Source organism: Alligator sinensis, unplaced genomic scaffold (genome assembly GCF_000455745.1).
Source record: "Alligator sinensis unplaced genomic scaffold, ASM45574v1 scaffold280_1, whole genome shotgun sequence".
NCBI classification, from domain to species: domain Eukaryota; kingdom Metazoa; phylum Chordata; order Crocodylia; family Alligatoridae; genus Alligator; species Alligator sinensis.
In genome coordinates, this window is record NW_005841835.1 from 549253 (window position 1) to 556345 (window position 7093).

The 7093-nt window shown below is 44.1% G+C and overlaps 1 protein-coding gene across 11 annotated transcripts in view; it reads right to left on the reverse strand.

Annotated features, from left to right (window-relative positions):
- Positions 1–7093, reverse strand: part of GPATCH2L (G-patch domain containing 2 like) — a 39836-nt gene that overhangs the window by 1955 nt on the left and 30788 nt on the right. The window lies entirely within an intron of this gene.

Below are 7093 nucleotides of genomic sequence, written 5' to 3' on the forward strand. Positions count from 1 at the left end.
TGGGGCCCTTGAGGGGAGGGATGGAGTGGGAGTGGGGCTGGGGCACATGCTGCCCAGCTGAGGCAGGGTGTGGAATGGAGCTGGTGGCTCATCCAGGGGGTGTTACTACCTGCCCACCTGACCTGAGTCCAGCCACCAGGAAGAAGCCAGAGCAGCCCTGGCCCGGAGCATGCAGCCCACCCTTGCCCTACACACAAATCCAGGGGGCACATTCCCCACATGCCTCCCCTGGGAGTACACACAGCAGTAGAAGCCACCCCCACCCGTCCCCCTAGATGAGCCACTGCTCCATCCTGCGCCCCACCCCAGCTGGGCAGCACCTACCCCAGCACCCACTCCCTCCCTCACCGTGGGGACATTGAAGCCCCTTCCCACCCCCCCACAGATTTACCAGCCAGCTGTTGTTCTCCATGCTGCCACGCTGCATATCAGCAATCAGACTGGGATCGGCAGATATGGCTGGTCAATAATTGGCCATCAGTATCAGCCCAAAATTTTTTTATCCATGCATCCCTAATTTTTATAGCCAGAGACTCTTTTGCATATGTTTTAATACAGTGATTCTCAAACAGGGTGCTGATGTGTAAACCTGAATCACAAGATAATCCCAGAGATTTCAAATAGGAATCCATACTGCTAAAAACATTCTGACCTCTTATGGTCTGAGCGCTCTGAAACAGAAGAATTACTCTATTATTTTTCTGTAGTCAAAAAAAAATCAATTGAAAACTAAGAGCTAACATTTTCTGAGGGGTGCCTTGAGTCTATCAAGGTTGAGAACTACTGTTTTAATATCGTTTGCAACATCTAGTTCAACTTCACTTTTTGCAGTTCCCCACTGTATTTCATTTCTTGACCTCCAAGGCTCAGTTTTCTTTTTGCAGATCAGTCCTTTTTTCCATTTCTTGCATGTTCTCTGCTTATTCCTAATATCCTTTGTGAGGTGGTTATTCATTCAGTTTGGTCTGAAGCCCCTTCCTACGGCTTTTCCCCCTTGCTTGAGATACAAGTACCTGAGAGTATTCACAGAGGTCTAACTAGGAATTTTGGTACCCTTGAGCAGAGGTGGAGATCCCAGAGAGTGGGGCTGCTAAGTGCCAGAGTCTTCTAGAATACAGGGCATAGGGCAACATGGGCACTCCTAAACCAGTGCTCAGGGCTGATGAACAGTTTGCCTATCCTTGGTCACACTGAGGAGTCTCAGCACCTACAATTCTAAAAAATTCCAGACCTCCTTGAGCAGTTGCAGACCATAGTCCAGTTCACAAACTAGTTCCCTTTATTGTTTTCCCATTTGAACTCAAAAACCTTAGTTGTAGACCTCTTTTAGTTTATCTTTCCATTTAATTTTTTCCCAAATCAATTCATGACCCACTCAATCCAAAACTGCACAAACTCCTGGCTAAGAACTTCTAAGACAAAGCATCTGCTCTGAAGATTTTAAAACAAGATAATAGGTTTCATAACTTGAATTAGAGCAGACAATGTTGAGAGAAGGTGAAAATAGGCTTCCTGCACAACAAAATAATGCGTTTTGATACAAGTGCAACTCTAACGATGTGAAAAGTAGCATAGGGTCATCACATGAACTCTATGAGGAGAGAAAGGCAAAGCAGTGAAGCCTATAAAAGAAAACTGTGGAGACAGTATGAATGCACAACAAGCCTCCACACAGACCTACCAGGAAAGATTAAGTACTAGAACAAATGACAGAAGCAAGGCATGTCAGTGTGGTAGAGGCAGTCTTTTATTAGACCAACTAGATAGTTGGAAAAAAAAAGCTACAACCTTTATCCCAGAAGCAAGGCATGAAAGATCAAGTTGGAATTCATTCTTCCTCTTATTAACCAGCCACTAGTGAGAGCTAGGACAGGCTGGAATGCATGACAAAGGGCAAGGACTTGATCCATCAGCCCAACAATCAGTGTAATTTCTGGACTGGACTGCAGTTAGCAACCTAAAAGTGAAACAGTCTATATTCTTGGTCTTTGGAATCAGCCAGTCCCCATTAACAGAACTTTATAGGACAATTTTTTGTTTTTTAGAAGAACATCTCCAATGATTAATTTAGTTCCTTTCTGCTTCTGTGTTTTGTACAGCACTAAGCAGTTAGAAATTGCATAAAATCCTGACAACAAAAAAGAATTCTGCGCGTGTTTTTGCTTCCAGTTTCATCTGCTCTGTAGCAATATGCTAAATAATGGGGCCATGGCATAACCTTAAATAGAGACCCGATTATTATGAAGTTTAAGGTTGATATCAAATGGCCAGATCCCAAACTCAGAAAATGAGCTTTGCTTGAAGCTCTGAAAATTTTTCCACATCTAAACAAGATGGTAGATTAGCAATGGGATCTAGATATCTAGTTCCAACATAACCCAATTCATCTGATGCCTGACTAGTGCCATGGAATATGCAGGTTAAAAGTCCAATTGTAATATTGGCCGTATTAAAGTAACAATCACCATCACCACTAAGTGGAGGCCTTGTTGGCAGCCAAATAAAAAAAAGGGGGGAGCAGGGGGTAGAGACAGGAAGACCAAATAGGTTTCTCACCCCTAGATATTGTCAATTTATGGCATGCAGGAGTCAAACTAGCAAGAAAAAGTATGAGGGCAGAGAAAATTTACCCCACCACTGCTCACACTGGACCTACTGCAAAGTTGCCAGTCCCAATCTGACATTTTTCAGAGACCCAAATTAGTTCTATGTGGTCTATTAATGCAGGTTCTTATCCCAGTACCCATGGCTGCAGTACATGAATAAGACTCCAAAATACTCTAAACCAGGGGTGTCAAAGATACAGCCCGTGGACTAGGTGTGGTCCCTGGAGCCCTGTCAACCAGACCATGGTGCTGCTTGCATGCAGTGTGCCCCAGACTAGCCTGCATGTCTCGTGTAGCACATACCAGCCCCAGCCCTGAGTGCTGCAGTGCATGAGACTGATCTGTACACAGCACTTGGCATTGCACTGGCCCCGCACACTGAGTCTAACATGTAGGGCCAAGCTGAGAGCCTGATCCAGCCTGTGGACCAGCCCCATGCCACTCATCAAGCCCACAGGGTCTAATGAGTTTGATATCCCTGCTGTAAGCATTGCCATACATGCAGGCAACTGGATCAAATGAAATGTAAACTGGATTCAAAGGTGATTACAACCAACTGTAACTTTATAGCTACCTATATTGATAAAATATATGGCAAAACAGAAGATAGGGAGAATGATATTCAACAAATCAGTGTCTGTTCTTCGGGGGGGGTTACAAGAATAAGTGTGGTTAAAACTTGATCGAGCATGTATCAGACCAAGCTATACTGGACCATTTGCAATATCCATGCAGAAATCCTGCATGTCAACATCACTCCTTGCCCATGGCTACCTGATCTAGCTACAATATGTGGTTTAATTACGTAATAAACCTGCAGCTCAGCCCCCAGCTGCTACTGTGCCATCCAGCTGGCAAGCACTAGTTTTGAATTCCAACCTCCCTGAGCAATTACATAAAGGAGTGTGCAGCACTATCTGAAGCTAGTAACCACTTCCAGAGATACTGGCATCGCCCAAATTCTCTATCCACCTTCCTACTGTTCTCAAGAGATGGGGCAGTTCATCAGAATGCTCTTGTCTAGCAACATCTATTTTAGCAGCAGGAGTAAGTCCAGTTAGTCTCAAGTAGCAGTGCTGTTACAGAAGGGCTAGTGCTCTGATGAAAAGCTATAGATTTGGTGTTTCCCTTAGCTTATTGGGTACGTCTAAATAGGCTTGAGCACATGGCCCTCTTATAAAAACAAACTGCATGAGAGCCCTGTTAATTACTGAGCTGAAGAGGCATGGGAAGAGCAAGCTTGAGTGACCAAATAAATGGAGCCCCAGGTATCTCCTTTTATTTCTGCCATGGGAAGAGAGCAAGCATGTGCATTTCACACACACTTTATTAACGCCATGAATTCAGTCAAACCCAACTCAAAACTTTCTGCAGATGGGGGAGGATTTGGGGGGGGGGGGCAGGCACGACAGGGGAAGATTTGTAGCTGCATGTTTAAGAAAGAAGCTAAATTCATCACAATGACAGGGGAGAGTGTTGGCAGAGATTTGAGCTATTTATTCTTTTAGGAAAATCCTATAAAGAATGACACAAGGAAGCCTCTATCTGCAGTCTTGTTCATCACGCTGGTGAGGAGTCCGATAACAGATGTATGCAGTAGCGTGATTTAGTGCCGGGAGCTGGCCCCTGATGTGTATTAATACAGCAGCAAAGCGGAACGAGCCCCTCTTCATCACTCATCTCTATAAAAGAGGTGGAATCCGAGATGGCCCGATGTTAGGCAGAGCAAGCCCATTTGTTCTGCTGACTGATGGAGCCAGCTCGGGCTGTGTCCTTCACCTCCGTGGGGCACTCAGGTTGCAAAAAAGAAGATTGCTGAAGCATGACCTGGTCAACAAGTGAGACGAGAGCAGTTGGACTCAGCCAAGGAGCTATTTTAAGGAGGAGAAATCTAGCACTGTGTTCATGCCTGTTCCCTTCCCTCAGATGCATTCTCATTCACCCCTGTGAATCATCTTTCATACAAGGAATAGGATTCTTCCAATAAAAGAAATATCTGCAGTGAAAGAAAGTGAGGTTACCAAGCTAACCCAGGGATTGGGAAACCCAAGTTACTAAATAAATGTCATTAACTAGTGACTGTGTGAAGGAAGAAGTCTGCACTAACATACTGTTGCCTTACAAATAGAAGGCTACATTTAATTAATTCTGCATATAATTTTAAAAGTATTCCTGGGCATTTCATTAAAGCACCTGTTAGCAGTCTGCAGTCATACTGCCTCTGAGGGAGATTACATCAGATTTCATAAGCACCAACAGAGATGTATATCTAGTATATGAACAGTAGGTCTCTACTGAGAAACAGGTACTAGAGGAAGCAGTTTCAGTTATCTAGTAAAGGAAGCTCTTTCCTGGAAAGTAATACTGAACCAAATCCCCCTACCACTTGGTACCAGTGGACAGGCTACATTTAAATAGGATGCAAGACAGATGCTTATTGTTTTTGGTCATTAAATATGTTGTGGCACTTTCCCTATAAGTTATTATATTTATAGAAGCATCCTGTGCAGATTCCAACAATTACATTCTGCTTTCCTCAGTTACACTAGATATGCTATTTTTCTCCCTTCCTAACTGTAACTGCCAGTGTTGTGTGCTGTTTTCCAGCTGTCAGACTCCACTCTAGACACAGATGCATTTCACTTTTTGGGAGAAGTGATACCTATATAGGTATATATACCTATATAGTTTGCATAAGCAGTCAAGTACAATTTGTGAAGTGCTTAGGATTTAAAGCCATAGAAAGAGATCAGCAGATCAGCAATGCACCACAAAAGCTGCATACCAAACAAGAAAGAGGCTGAAAGAAAGAAAGGATGCAAGAGTGAAGACCATCATAGGACAGAGTTCTGACAAAGAACCCTATAGCACACCCTCCTTAGCTATACAGATCCATTTTTATTAAAACTCACAACAGAATTCAAATCATCTTTGTGTAATCTACAAAGCCAGCAATGGACATCCTAAATTCACAGTAGCCAAGTATTAATGTTGGCGAATAAAGACCTTACCAAACTGGCACTCTTCATGAGGGTAAGAAGAGAATAGGGGGAAGATAAAGAAGCAGAGATCCAGCTGAATGGTACAGATGCATAACATATTCTGGCCTGGGCAGGTTACCTGACTTTCTTTCAGCTTCATTATTCTTATTCATCCACCAGCATGCAGAAAAGGCGGCAGCTTAATTCTACCCACCCGCTCTAGTTTCTATGGTCCTCCCTGCCATTTCCTACACCTCAGTCTTCTCTCTCTCTCTCCAAACCCCTCCGGGTCAAACTTTCTTGCTATTTGTTCATAATGATAATTTGCTCATGAGCCAGAACGAAAATATGGGCCACATGGTAACTGCTTGAAGAAATAAAGAATTTTGGGGAGACAGGTGGGCTGGCACTCAACTCAAGCAGGTGTCTCCCCACCCCCTAAAAGCTTTTCTGATCCTTAGACTCACACCTGTATCAGAGCAACTGCTCACAAGACCTTGAAAAACAAAAGTCACTTCAAGTATTATCAATCTGGAAAGAAACTGGCACTCTTGGCATTACACTCTTGAATTAAGATGGATAACAAAGGCCATATTTACTTGTAGTGGCAAGTACTGCCAAGTGGAGTTGGACCCTCAGTGTCCATTCAGGAAATGGCATTACATTTAGTGAGGGTTCTATTCTTGTGGAAGCTCCCAGAAACAACAGCAAAACACCAGGGCACACCAGACATTAAGAGGCGTAACCTCATCAGTTACAACACAGCATGGCTTCATGTGAGAACAAAGGAAATAATGGCACAGAATACTGCAGTACATGACATAGCAATACAAACAACATTAACTCTAAGGTATATTGCCATGTGATCATTCACTGGGCAGCTCTTTTACCTGCTGTGCAAATGTTCAATGCCACTAACTCATAACACACTTGTCTCATCCCTGGCATGTTTCATTTAACTATAAGCCAACAATGCTATTGAAAATACTGAGCTATCTTTAGATAGTGCTCCCTTACCTCCAACCCTGCTGTCCTCAGGAACTCTCACCTTAGCTCAACACCAAGATATTTACCTAATGATTTTAGATGTCTAACCTGAAATACCTGGAAAGTGAATGATTTTCAAAAGGACAAATAGTCTAGTCTTTCTGAAAATCAGGACCCTCAAATGCAGGATGTAAACTAGGGCTGTGCAAAGCTTTGGTAGCCAATTCAATTTGGAGGAGATTCAGCCCGATTCTCCCGATTCCAAATCCGAATCAAATAGGGAGACCCATTAAAAAGACCGAATCGAATCAGAAGCCTCCGAATTGATGCAGAGATTTGGGTGGTCCCCGCTTGCCACCGCAGGGAGCTGGACCCGGGCTCCGTGCCAGTAAGTAGGGGGCAGAGGGGCTGCAGGAGAAGGGAGGGAACCAGAGTGGGGGGGGACCCCTACCCAGCCCCATCCCCCACTGGCTCCCCTCCCCCCTGCCCAAAGCACCCTCCCACCCAGCCCCACCCCCA